We start from the raw sequence: 15,749 nt of genomic DNA, 5'->3' as shown, positions 1-15,749 counted from the left end.
CCAGGAGCAAGACATCAGGACAAAGGCAATTAATAATAATAATAATAATAATAATAATAATAATAATAGAAGACCTGGCTCTGGCTCACGAATGGGACCCTGAAGAAGGAGACGGAAGGCCTGATCCTTGCAGCCCAGGAGCAAGACATCAGGACAAAGGCAATTAATAATAATAATAATAATAATAATAATAATAATAATAATAATAGAAGACCTGGCTCTGGCTCACGAATGGGACCCTGAAGAAGGAGACGGAAGGCCTGATCCTTGCAGCCCAGGAGCAAGACATCAGGACAAAGGCAATTAATAATAATAATAATAATAATAATAATAATAGAAGATCTGGCTCACGAATGGGACCCTGAAGAAGGAGACAGAAGGCCTGATCCTTGCAGCCCAGGAGCAAGACATCAGGACAAAGGCCATTAATAATAATAATAATAATAATAATAATAATAATAGAAGACCTGGCTCACGAATGGGACCCTGAAGAAGGAGACAGAAGGCCTGATCCTTGCAGCCCAGGAGCAAGACATCAGAACAAAGGCAATTAATAATAATAATAATAATAATAATAATAATAATAATAATAATAGAAGACCTGGCTCTGGCTCACGAATGGGACCCTGAAGAAGGAGACAGAAGGCCTGATCCTTGCAGCCCAGGAGCAAGACATCAGGACAAAGGCAATTCAGGCCAAGATCGAAAAATCTGCTGATGACCCAAAATGCAGACTGTGCAAGGAAACCGACGAAACCATGGATCATCTCCTCAGCTGCTGTAAGAAAATTGCACAGACAGACTACAAACAGAGGCACAACTATGTGGCCAAATGATTCATTGGAACTTATGCCTCAAGTGCCACCTCCCAGCAGCAAAGAACTGGTGGGATCACAAACCTGCAAAAGTATTGGAAAATGAGCACGCAAAGATACTGTGGGACTTCCGAATCCAGACTGACAAAGTTCTGGAACACAACACACCAGACATCACAGATGTGGAAAAGAAAAAGGTTTGGATCATTGATGTCGCCATCCCAGGTGACAGTCGCATTGATGAAAAACAACAGGAAAAACTCAGCCGCTCTCAGGACCTCAAGATTGAACTTCAAAGACTCTGGCAGAAACCAGTGCAGGTGGTCCCGGTGGTGATGGGCACACTGGGTGCCGTGCCAAAAGATCTCAGCCGGCATTTGGAAACAATAGACATTGACAAGATTACAATCTGCCAACTGCAAAAGGCCACCCGACTGGGATCTGCACGCATCATCCGAAAATACATCACACAATCAATTATTATTATTATTATTATTATTATTATTATTATTATTATTATTATTATTATTATTCGACTCCTACAGTTGGAATTGACCCCCAAAAGATCATCTAGTCCAAACCCCTATCCTGCTGTTATGCAGGAAAAGCACCATCAAAGCACCCCCGGCAGATGGCCACACAGCTATATTATTACTCATTATTATTATTATTATTATTATTATTATTATTATTATTATTATCCATTATCCATTATTATTATTTTTCTACTCCTAGAGTTGGAAGGGACCCCTAAAAGGCCATCTAGTCCAAACACTTTTCCTGACATTATGCAGGAAAACCACAATAAAAGCACCCTCGACAGATGGCCACCCATCTATATTATTATCAATTATTATTATTATTATTATTATTATTATTATTATTATTATTATTTTCGTCGTCATCATGATTAGACTTCTAGTTGGAAGGGACCCCCAAAGGCCATCTAGTCCAAACCCCTTTTTCTGCCATTATGCAGGAAAAGCAGCACCAAAACAGTCATAAGAGATGGCCATCCAGCCTCTGCTTAATAATAATAATAATAATAATAATAATAATAATAATAATAATAGGAAAAACTCAGCTGCTATCAGGACCTCAAGATTGAACTTCAAAGACTCTGGCAGAAACCAGTACAGGTGGTCCCAGTGGTGATGGGCACACTGGGTTCCGTGCCAAAAGATCTCAGCCGGCATTTGGAAACAATAGACATTGACAAAATTACGATCTGCCAACTGCAAAAGGCCACCCAACTGGGATGTGCAGCATCATCCGAAAATACATCACACAGTCCTAGACACTTGGGAAGTGTTCGACTTGTGATTTTGTGATACGAAATCCAGCATATCTCTCTTGTTTGCTGTGTCATAAAATAATAATAATAATAATAATAATAATAATAATAATAATAATAATAATAATAATAAGATACATCACACAGTCCTAGACACTTGGGAAGTGTTCGACTTGTGATTTTGTGATAGGAAATCCAGCATATCTCTCTTGTTTGCTGTGTCATAAAATAATAATAATAATAATAATAATAATAATAATAATAATAATAATAATAATAATACATCACACAGTCCTAAACACTTGGGAAGTGTTCGACTTGTGATTTTGTGATACGAAATCCAGCATATCTTTCTTGTTTGCTGTGTCATAAAATAATAATAATAATAATAATAATAATAATAATAATAATAATAATAATAATAATACATCACACAGTCCTAAACACTTGGGAAGTGTTCGACTTGTGGTTTTGTGATACGAAATCCAGCATATCTCTCTTGTTTGCTGTGTCATAATAATAATAATAATAATAATAATAATAATAATAATAATAATAATAAGATACATCACACAGTCCTAGACGTTTGGGAAGTGTTCGACTTGTGGTTTTGTGATACGAAATCCAGCATATCTCTCTTGTTTGCTGTGTCATAAAATAATAATAATAATAATAATAATAATAATAATAATAATAATAATAATAATAAGATACATCACACAGTCCTAGACACTTGGGAAGTGTTCGACTTGTGATTTTGTGATACGAAATCCAGCATCTCTATCTTGTTTGCTGTGTCATAATAATAATAATAATAATAATAATAATACATCACACAGTCCTAGACACTTGGGAAGTGTTCGACTTGTGGTTTTGTGATACGAAATCCAGCATATCTCTCTTGTTTGCTGTATCATAAAATAATAATAATAATAATAATAATAATAATAATAATAATAATAATAATAATAATAAGATACATCACACAGTCCTAGACACTTGGGAAGTGTTCGACTTGTGATTTTGTGAAATGAAATCCAGCATGTCTATCTTGTTTGCTGTTTGCTGTTATTGTTTATAATAATAATAATAATAATAATTGTTATTATTATAAACAATAACATGTTTATAGCATGTCTATCTTGTTTTGTGTCATACAACATCGTTGTGTCAATAATAATAATAATAATAATAATAATAGAATCCCAAAGTTGAAAAGGATTCCCAAAGGCCATCTAGTCCAACCCCCTTCTTTCTGCCTTCATGCAGGAAAAGCACAATCAAAGCTCCCTCGACAGATGGCCACTCAGTTTCTGGTTGAAAGCCTCCAAGGCTTTGCTATTGGAATCGGGAAATTCTTGACTTATGGGAACCCAACTGTGGGTTTTTCTTGTGCTGATTTATTTCAGGATTCAAACCTGGATCCCACGGTCAAGATCCCGTTGCAGAAGACTTCTCACACACAAACGCACCCTTGTTCCAGAATGGTCATGCGTGACATAACATAACATGGCTTTTGTTGGCGCCGTGGCCGCTTAATCCACCCCTGGGCAAGTGTCCAGTCCCTCTTATTGTGACCTAAAGTTTATGTAAACAAAACCCAACCATTTTTATGGGAAGGAGGAACATGCCTGGCACAACGAGGTGGCAATCGACACGGACCTACACTGAGCGCATAATGCAGTTCAGTGCAGTCCAGGCTGCATCATATGGATCCACACTGAGCATGTCTAAGGCAGTTCAACGTGCATAAGGGAATAACCAATGCAATGCTCCAATGGGCAAAGAATATCGGCCGCCCGATTTACCTACATGAGTGGGAATCGATTTGGAGGAAAAAAATTAAATACACGTACTCCATGGACATGAAAGAAAACTGGCTGAAAGTAATGCATAGATGGTACCTAACCCCCCAAAAGATAGGATTTATGTATAAAAATACTAATAATAAATGCTGGAAATGTAAATCTCAAGTGGGCTCGTACCACCGTATGTGGTGGAGTTGCAGAAAGATGGCAAAATTTTGGACGATGATGTTAGACGGAAGTAATAAAATTCTAAACACAAACTTTGCGAAGATGCCTGAGCTCCTCCTGCTAGGGTTATATGATGAATTAGATAATGTAGATTTAAATACAGATAAACTATTTACATTTTTTATTACTGCAGCTGATGACCGAGGCGCCAGCTTTCAAATTGATTTGAACCCGCAGCGGAGAGTTCCGCAGATCCATCACCTAAGGAACGGAGCGGGACCGCAGCAGACTATTGTTAAAAGATCTTTTTTTTTCTTCACTTTCCCCTTCCCTGAACTATGTAACCAATCCCCCAATAAAAGTAGCATTCATTTTTAACAGTAACACTCTCTACCTCAGGGGTCCCCGAACTTTTAAAGCCGAGGGCCGGTCCACAATCCTTCAGACTGTGGAGGGGCCGAATTATTATTTGAAAAAACAAATTCCAATGCACACTGCACATGTCTTATTTGTAGTGCAAAAGAACAATAACAATGAAAGAACAATACAATATTTAAAAATGAAAACAATTGTAACCAACAGAAACCTATCAGAAGTGTGGGCCTGCTTCTGGCCAATGAGGTACCGTGTTTCCCCGAAAATAAGACAGTGTCTTATATTAATTTTTGCTCCTAAAGATGTGCTAGGTCTTATTTTCAGGGGATGTCTTATTTTTCCATGAAGAAGAATTCACATTTATTGTTGAACAAAAAAATGAACATTTATTATATACTGTACAGTAGTTGTCATCACAAACCAACATAACCAAACCAGACAAACTATGACTCCTGTCAAGAATTTCTTGTTACTACTGTATAAATATAAATAATATAATCTTTTAATATATTATTACCATGTACAACTGGTATGTATATTAACCAATCCTGCAATTTCTGGTGTTTTGTTTGGTGGGCGCTGGGCATGCTGCCAAACAAAAACTTTGCTAGGTCTTACTTTTGGGGGAGGCCTTATATTTAGCAATTCAGCAAAACCTCTGCTAGGTCTTATTTTTTGGGGATGTCTTATTTTCGGGGAAACAGGGTAGTCAAGGATTGTTGTTGTGTGCCTTCAAGTCATTTTAGACTTTGGGTGAGCCTAAGTCTAAAATTATTTATTTATTCATTTACTACATTTATTCATTACATTTATATCCCGCCCTTCTCACCCCGAAGAGAACTCAGAGCAGCTGTATATACATACAATATATTATATTATTAGTATATCACAATATTAGCATTATATATTACTATATTGAACTATACCACCATACTGTAATATTATATGTAATATATAACATATAATTAATATTATTATATGGTATTATGATTAGTATTATATTGTATAACATTATAATATTATTATCAGTATTATATGTAGATACAATATATTATATTATTAAAATGATATAAAATATTATATTATAAAACTGAGGGCGGGGGCCAGGTAAATGACCTTGGAGGGCCGCATCCGGCCCCCGGGCCTTAGTTTGGGGACCCCTGCTCTACCTGGTTATTTTGTGTCTTTCCCTGACTCCTTCTTTTGCACGCAATCTCTCTCTCTCTCTCTCTAACCCGTCCGTCCTTTTAACTCTGGCTGAGGCTTCCCCGCCATAGATTAATACGGTGGGCGATACAAATTGGCTCATATCTTTATCAAAATTACCCCTAGCACGCTCCTCTTTTAGTCCTAACCCTTCCTAAGGCTCCTGACCCAAGGACCACCAGCGGAACCAAATACCAAATTCCAAAGATTTGGAATACCCGTGTTTGTATTTGCATACATGTACATGGGATATTTTGGAGATGAGGCCCAAGACTAAAACATAAAACTCATTGATGCATCTTATACGCATCACCTGAAGGTAATGTCATATGCAGAATTTGTCTTAACTTTGCGCATGAAAAAAACTTTGTGCACATTAAACAGCAGAAAACACAGGTATCACTCTCTTAGCCATCCATTTAGAACAGCCATGGGCAAACTTGGACCCTCCAGGTGTTTTGGACTTCAACTCCCACAACCGGCTGTTAGTGATGACCGTCACCCCGGCTTTCAAATTGATTTGAACCCGCAGCGGAGAGTTCCGCAGATCCATCACCAAAAGGAACGGAGCGGGACCACAGCAGACTATTATTAAAAGATCTTTTTTTCTCACTTTCCCCTTCCCTGAACTATGTAACAAACCCCCCAATAAAAGTAGCATTTATTTTAACAGTAACACTCTCTATCTGGTTATTTTGTGTCTTTCTCTGACTCCTTCCTTTGCATGCAATTTCTCTCTCTCTCTCTCTCACTAACCCGTCTGATCTTTAAACCCTGGCAGAGGCTTCCCCGCCATAGGTTAATACAGCGGACGATACAAATTGGCTCATATCTTTATCAAAATTACCCCTAGCACGCTCTTCTTTTAGTCCTAACCCTTTCTAAGGCTCCTGACTCAAGGACCACCAGCGGAACCAAAATCGGTCCAGTTCTCGGCACCTCATCAGCTGACTGTCAAACGGAACCGACTGCTCCTTTCAAGCCAGACTGCTCTCTTCCAGCCTTATCCCGGACTTTCCTCTCCCCGCGACCCGCGGGATGGTTTTAAGAGATCCCTGGTCCCTTTCTGTGAACTGGGGATGGGGGGATCGCTCTCCCGCTGGGGAGACATAGTTCTCCAAGGACCTTCACCCTCTCTACAGCCTGCCAGGAAGATGCTAGGACGGGCGCCCTCCACGTTTCATTCATACCTTCATAATTTTATGAAGGAGAAGAACACTCTTCCCCAGACCTATCCCTGGACTTATGAAATCTTATACTTCCAAAGACTGCAACCCACATGTGCCCCTTCCCCATGCCATCTCTATGAATTCCTTCCACCACAGATGAACTCTTTTCCTCATGTATCCGTGAATTTTCATATTCTATGTACCTGGACACCCTCATGAATCACTGTTGTATAAATTTCTGATCGTTGGGCTAACTTCATGAATTGTGAGATCATGCTGCTAAAACTCCACTTTTATGAATTTCCATATTGGGTTCCCCAGATGTTGTGAACTTCGTTCTTATCAAATGTTTTCAAATTGTTTATATCATTCATGATTCCCCTTTATGCAATGTAACCCACCTTTATGGATTCTCCCTTATTTCCTTGAAATCTATCTATCTGCCTATATGTATTTGTACTCTTTGGGATCCCCGGAAAATATGTATTTTTCCCAGCAGGGTTTATATTCCAACTTTATTTTATTTTTCATTTTATTTCATATAATTGTCAAGTCATGAAATCAAATAGGAAATATTTTGAACTCAACCTGAACCCCAGAACCTATCCCATTTCCTATGACCCAGGCTTCCCTTCCCAAAAACAAAAGGATAATCTGCCACCGCTAAACCCAATCAAATTCAGATTGCATGGACAATATAGGGCTTGAGTCGCCGAATTCGGAGTGTTGTCCTAAAGGTGATTCGCCCCAAGGCAAACATTGTCATATCTCACCCAAAGGAAAATCCAGGACACCTCAGGAAGGCGCCCTGCAGAGCCTGTCAATATGGCTCATCACTACCCATCTTTGCTTCCACCTCTGACACCCCAAGGCATATCTAAAATCTGTATACGTGACAGAAACCCGGACATCCTTGATTGCTGCCATTAATCCCTTTAGAAATCGGTCTAGCAGGAATTAATTCGATATTTCCTGCCCTGTCACTTCATTGTTTCAATAACTCCCGCCTTCTCCTTCCTGATTGGCCCGAGTAGAGACATAAAGCAGCTCCCTATTGGGCCAACAGAGCAAGGCGGGAAACGAAAGCCCGCCTCGTTCAACCTCCTAGCCAACCAGCGATCAGATGGGCGGGGGAGTGGGGCGGGAAATTCAAAGGGCTGTCAGACTGAAACTTTGTATAAATATGGCTTTATTTTGATTATGTGGTACCCTAGTAGACTGAATGATCACTACTAGAGTCCTTTTCAGCTGAATCGCTCAATAAAGACTCCTTGGCGGATTTTCCTTCAACTTTGGCGGACCTTCTTCATTTCGGCTTCAGGTTGTATTGCGGCTCATATTCTCCTATTGGCTCCGCCAAGGTCCGTTCTCTCAGGACCGGATCGGGACTCTCCTTAAGGGCCCGATCCCCTAAAGCGCGGTCGACAACACAGCAAGGATAGTAATCGCAAAACAATGGAAAAGTGAGAAAGCCCTATCGAAAGATGCCTGGCTGACCAAATTGACTGAAATAAAGGATATGGACAAACTTACCTTCTTAATGAGAAAGAGCAACGGAAGAGCTATAAGAGCCACGGACTGGTCAAACTTTGAAGACTACTTTAAGAAAAGATGATAAGAACTATCTAATTGGAACATAAATGATTAGTGACAAAGATCGGAAGTCAAACCCCACCCCCCATTGCTAGTGTATATCCCCTCTCACAATTCCTAATCCAGACACACTTTCCCTACCCCTGCCCTCCCTTCCCTGTTCCCCTGCCGTATGTCGTGTTATGTTTTATGTTTGATGTTTTAAAAGAAACTTCTCAATAAAAACGATACAAGAAAAAAAGTAAAAAAAAAAGTGCATCACATGGATCTACACTGAGCCTTCTAATGGAGTTTGAATCGCATTGAACTACATCATATGGGTCTACACTGAGCATAGAATGCAGTTCAGGCTGCATCGTACAAATCTACACGGAGCAGATATAATACAGTTTCAACTGCATTGAGCTGCATCATATGGATCTACACCCTGAGCATACATATTGTAGATTGAACTGCATCATATGGATCTACACACTGAGCGTATATAATGCAGCTTGAACTGCATTAAACTGCATCATCTGGATCTACACTGAGCATATACAATATAGTTCGAACCGCATCATATGGATCTACATTGAGCATATAGAATGCAGTTCAAATTGGATCATATGAATCCACACAGAGCATTTATTATTCAGTTCAGACTGCATCATACGGATCTACACTGAGCTTATATAATATAGTTTGAACTGCATCATATGGATCTATACACTGAGCGTATATAATGCAGTTTGAACTGCATTGAACTGCATCATATGGTTTGCTGTGTCATAATAAAATAATAATAATAACGGCAATAATAATAAAAAAGAGGGTTGGAAGAGACCCTTTGGGCCATTGAGTCCAATCCCCTTCTGCCTTTGTGCACCAAAAGCACAAGCAAAGCACCCCTGACAGATGGCCACCCAGCCTCAATGTTAATAATAATAATAATAATAATAATAATAATAATAATAATAATAAAGAGGGTTGGAAGAGACCCCTTGGGCCATTTACTCCAATCCCTTTCTGCCTTTGTGCACCAAAAGCACAAGCAAAGCACCCCTGACAGATGGCCACCCAGCCTCAATGTTAATAATAATAATAATAATAATAATAATAATAATAATAATAATAATAATAATAAAGAGGGTTGGAAGAGACCCTTTGGGCCATTGAGTCCTATCCCTTTCTGCCTTTGGGCACTGAAAGCACAAGCAAAGCACCCCTGACAGATGGCCACCCAGCCTTAATGTTAATAATAATAATAATAATAATAAAGAGGGTTGGAAGAGACCCCTTGGGCCATTTACTCCAATCCCTTTCTGCCTTTGTGCACCAAAAGCACAAGCAAAGCACCCCTGACAGATGGCCACCCAGCCTCAATGTTAATAATAATAATAATAATAATAATAATAATAATAATAATAATAATAATAATAAAGAGGGTTGGAAGAGACCCTTTGGGCCATTGAGTCCTATCCCTTTCTGCCTTTGTGCACCAAAAGCACAAGCAAAGCACCCCTGACAGATGGCCACCCAGCCTTAATGTTAATAAATAATAATAATAATAATAATAATAATAATAATAATAATAATAATAATAATAATAATAATGGTTGTAAGAGAAGAAGAGAACCCTTGGGTCATTTAGCCCAACCCCCTTCTGCCCTTGTGCCATGGGGGCCGGATAAATGGCTTCGGTGGGCCGCATCCGGCCCCCGGGCCTTAGTTTGGGGACCCCTGCTCTAACACATTCTTTGGCAGTATGGATCCAACCTGGGACCACCAAAGCCCTCCCGACAGATGCCCCTCCGGTCTTTGTTTCAGAATTGCCTTTATAACAGCCCCCTCCCCATTTAGCTATGGCTGGCCTGGGGGTCAGCCCGATGGCCACAGGCCTCCCATTCCGGCCCCTCTTCCCTCCGCGTCCTTCTCTGGGGCCAAAGGTCCCTTCAAGGTTCAATCATTAACCTCTGCGGCCGATGCTCCTTTTTCACAATACACGAAAAGAAGGAATGGGACCCAGGTGGGGGTTAATGGGGGGGGGGGGCTTCTGCCTTGTTTTGCCAATAGCAAGGCTGCCTTTTGGAGGTTAAATAAAGAATGGCTGGCTGTGAGTTTTCCAGGCTGCCTGGCCATGTTCCAGCAGCATTCTCTCCTGATGTTTCACCTGCATCTGTGCTAGGAGCCTCTGGTGGCCTAGAGGATTAAAGCCTTGTGACTTGAAGGTTGGGTTGCTGATCGGAAGGCTGCCAGGTTCGAATCCCACCCGGGGAGAGCGCTGGTGAGCTCCCTCTGTCAGCTCCAGCTCCATGTGGGGACATGAGAGAAGCCTCCCACAAGGATGGTAAAAACATCAAAAACATCCGGGCAACGTCCCCTGGGCAACGTCCTTGCAGACGGCCAATTCTCTCGCTCCAGAAGCAACTCCAGTTGCTCCTGACACAAAAAAAACTGGATCTGTGGCAATGAAGCATATAATAATAAATAATAAATTATAAACTACAATAATAAATATAATAATAATAATAATAATGACAACAACAACATAAAATAATCAAAACAATAAAATAATAAAATAAAAATAAAATAAAAATAATAAAGCGAAATAATAAAACAAAACAATAAGTAACATAAAATAATAAATAATAATAAAAAATGAAACAATAAATAATAAATAGATAATAAAAGAATGAAATAATTGATAATAAAATAATACAATAATAAAATTTAATACAGTAGAGTCTCACTTATCCAAGCCTCGCTTATCCAAGCTTCTGGATTATCCAAACCATTTTTGTAGTCAATGCTTTCAATATATCGTGCTATTTTGGTGCTAAATTCGTAAATACAGTAATTGCATCATAACATTACTGCGTATTGAACTACCTTTTCTGTCCAATGTGTTTGGTGCTTCATTTGTAAAATCATAACCTAATTTGATGTTTAATAGGCTTTTCCTTAATCCCTCCTTATTATCCAAGATATTTGCTTATCCAAGATTCTGCCGGCCTGTTTAGCTTGGATAAGTGAGACTCTACTGTAATAGAATAAAATAATAAATAACAATTCTCTCACTCCAGAAGCAACTCTGGTTGCTCCTGACACACACAAAAAAAAAAAAAAAAAAACAACAACAACAACAAAAAAACATACAGTAGAGTCTCACTTATCCAACATTCGCTTATCCAACGTTCTGGATTATCCAACGCATTTTTGTAGTCAATGTTTTGAATACATCATGATATTTTGGTGCTAAATTCGTAAATATAGTAATTACTACATAGCATTACTGTGCATTGAACTACTTTTCCTGTTAAATTAGATGTATAATTTGTAAAATCATAATCTAATTTGATGTTTAATAGGATTTTCCTTAATCTCTCCTTATTACACTAATTACAATATAACATTACTGTGTATTGAACTACTTTTTCTGTCAAACATGATGTTTTGGTGCTTAATTTGTAAAATCATAACCTAGTTTGATGTTTAGTAGGCTTTTCCCTAATCCTTATTATCCAACATATTCACTTATCCAACATTCTGCCGGCCCGTTTATGTTGGATAAGTGAAACTCTACTGCAGGGGTCCCCAAACTTTTTAATCCGAGGGCCGGTCCACAATCCTTCAGACTGTTGAGGGGCCGAATTATCATTTGAAAAAAAATACAAACAAATTCCTATACATACTGCACATGTCTTATTTGTAGTGCAACAACAACAACAACAACAACGAAAGAATACAATATTTAAAAATGAAAACAATTTTAATCAACATAAACCTATCAGGATTTCAATGGAAAGTGTGGGCCTGCTTCTGGCCAATGAGATAGTCAAGTTAATTAGGATTGTTGTTGTTGTTGTGTGCCTTCAAGTCATTTCAGGCTTTGGGCAAGTCTAAGTCTAAAATTATTAATTTATTTATTTACTACCATTATTTACTACATTTATATCCCACCCTTCTCACCCTGAAGAGGACTCAGAGCAGCTGTATGTACATACATTATTATATTATATTATTATATTATATTATATATTATATTATTAATTATATTATTAGCATAGCACAATATTAGCATTATATATTACTATATTGAACTATACCACTATACTATTATATAATATGTAATATATACCATATAATTAATATTATTATATGGTATTACTATTAGTATTATATTGTAAGATAATAATAAGATTATTATCAATATTATATGTATATACAATCTATTATATTATTAAAACTGATATAACATATTATATTATAAAACTGAGGGTGGGGGCCAGGTAAATGACCTTGGAGGGCCGCATCCGGCCCCCGGGCCTTAGTTTGGGGACCCCTGCACTATACTGTAATATTATTAGTAATATTATATGTAATATAGAATATATAATTAATATTATTATATGGTATTATTATTAGTGTTATATTGTATTACATTATAATATTATTATCAATATTATATGTACATACAATATATTATATTATTAGCATAGCACAATATTAGCATTATATATTACTATATTGAACTATACCACTATACTGTAATATTATTAGTAATATTATATGTAATATAGAATATATAATTAATATTATTATATGGTATTATTATTAGTGTTATATTGTATTACATTATAATATTATTATCAATATTATATGTACATACAATATATTATATTATTAGCATAGCACAATATTAGCATTATATATTACTATATTGAACTATACCACTATACTGTAATATTATTAGTAATATTATATGTAATATAGAATATATAATTAATATTATTATATGGTATTATTATTAGTGTTATATTGTATTACATTATAATATTATTATCAATATTATATGTACATACAATATATTATATTATTAGCACAGCACACTATTAGCATTATATATTGCTATATTGAACTATACCACTATACTGTAATATTATTAGTAATATTATATGTAATATAGAATATATAATTAATATTATTATATGGTATTATTATTAGTGTTATGTTGTATTACATTATAATATTATTATCAATATTATATGTACATACAATATATTTTATTATTAGCATAGCACAATATTAGCATTATATATTACTATATTGAACTATACCACTATACTGTAATATTATTAGTAATATTATATGTAATATAGTATATATAATTAATATTATTATATGGTATTATTATTAGTGTTATATTGTACTACATTATAATATTATTATCAATATTATATGTACATACAATATATTATATTATTAGCATAGCACACTATTAGCATTATATATTGCTATATTGAACTATACCACTATACTGTAATATTATTAGTAATATTATATGTAATATAGAATATATAATTAATATTATTATATGGTATTATTATTAGTGTTATATTGTACTACATTATAATATTATTATCAATATTATATGTACATACAATATATTATATTATTAGCGTAGCACACTATTAGCATTATATATTGCTATATTGAACTATACCACTATACTGTAATATTATTAGTAATATTATATGTAACATAGAATATATAATATATATTATTATATGGTATTATTAGTGTTATATTGTATTACATTATATTATCAATATTATATGTACATACAATATATTATATTATTAGCATAGCACACTATTAGCATTATATATTACTATATTGATATTAATATTATATGTATATACAATATATCTATATAAATGTGTGATGGCATCACGGCGACCCACAAAACAACAAAACTACAGGCCCCCCAACCTCAAAATTTGACAATACAACCCATCATCCACGCCTCCAGGTTGATACAACAAAAAGAAAAGAAAAATAAAGTCCTACTTAGAGGGAGAGCAATAATTGTTTTTATCCAATTGCTGCCACTTAGAAGGCTAAGCTCCGCCCACTTGGTCTCCTAGCAACCCACTCAGCCCAGTGTTAATAAAAGAATAAAAAATAAAATAAATACAAATAATACAATAAAAATAATTAAAAACACTAAAAAATTAATACAATAAAATACTATAACAAAATAACTAAAAATAATACAACAAAATAATAAAATATAATAAATAAAAAAAAATAAGTTACAATAAAATTAATTTAAAAAGTACAAATAACGTCAAATAAAAATTCCACAACAACTTTTAACCAATACCACCACCCCTTTGCCACAGCAACGCGTGGCCGGGCACAGCTAGTTATATTATAAAACTGAGGGCAGGGGGCAGGTCAATGACCTCGGAGGGCCGCATCCGGCCCCCGGGCCTTAGTTTGGGGACCCCTGTCTTATCCCTTGAGGAAGGAGACCTTTGGCCAAGGGCGCCCTTTTCCTATCTCTTTGCTCAGGAATGTCAGAGAGAGAGAGAGAGGAGATTTCTCCCCGGCTGTCCCTCCCCATCTACCTGATAAGGGCTCCTTATCTCCCAGCCGAGCAGAGCCTCCGGGTCGGGGTGCAAGGGGCGGGCCCGGCCCCAGGTGGAAAGCAAGATCCCAGCTGATCCTGCTATTGTTGTTTTTGCCTGCCTACAACAGGCAAGATAAACAGCAGCTGCTTCCAGAAACCCTTACTAGGGGCCCTCCCACACAGCCATATAACCCAGAATATCAAGGGTGAATCCAATGGATCCACATTCATTCAGTTCATACAAACCATCGGCCAACCCAATGGACAAGCTCACCTTTTCATCCCAATGGACACAAGCTCAAGGAGCTCCTTTAAACCACCAGGCTTAACCCAATGGCCACATGTTCATTCAGTTCATACAAAACATCAGCCTTAACACAACAGACACAACCTCAGGGTTGTTGTATGTCTTTCGGGCTGTGTGGCCATGTTCCAGAAGCATTCTCTCCTGACGTTTCGCCCACATCTATGGCAGGCATCCTCAGAGGTTGTGAGGTGTGTTGTCGAAGGCTTTCATGGCCGGGATCACAGGGTTGTTGTCTGTCTTTCGGGCTGTGTGGCCATGTTCCAGAAGCATTCTCTCCTGACGTTTCGCCCACATCTATGGCAGGCATCCTCAGAGGTTGTGAGGTGTGTTGTCGAAGGCTTTCATGGCCGGGATCACAGGGTTGTTGTCTGTCTTTCGGGCTGTGTGGCCATGTTCCAGAAGCATTCTCTCCTGACGTTTCGCCCACATCTATGGCAGGCATCCTCAGAGGTTGTGAGGTGTGTTGTCGAAGGCTTTCATGGCCGGGATCACAGGGTTGTTGTATGTCTTTCGGGCTGTGTGGCCATGTTCCAGAAGCATTCTCTCCTGACGTTTCGCCCACATCTATGGCAGGCATCTTCAGAGGTTGTGAGGTGTGTTGTCGAAGGCTTTCATGG

Source organism: Anolis carolinensis, chromosome 6 (genome assembly GCF_035594765.1).
Source record: "Anolis carolinensis isolate JA03-04 chromosome 6, rAnoCar3.1.pri, whole genome shotgun sequence".
NCBI classification, from domain to species: domain Eukaryota; kingdom Metazoa; phylum Chordata; class Lepidosauria; order Squamata; family Dactyloidae; genus Anolis; species Anolis carolinensis.
This window is presented reverse-complemented; position numbering follows the sequence as displayed.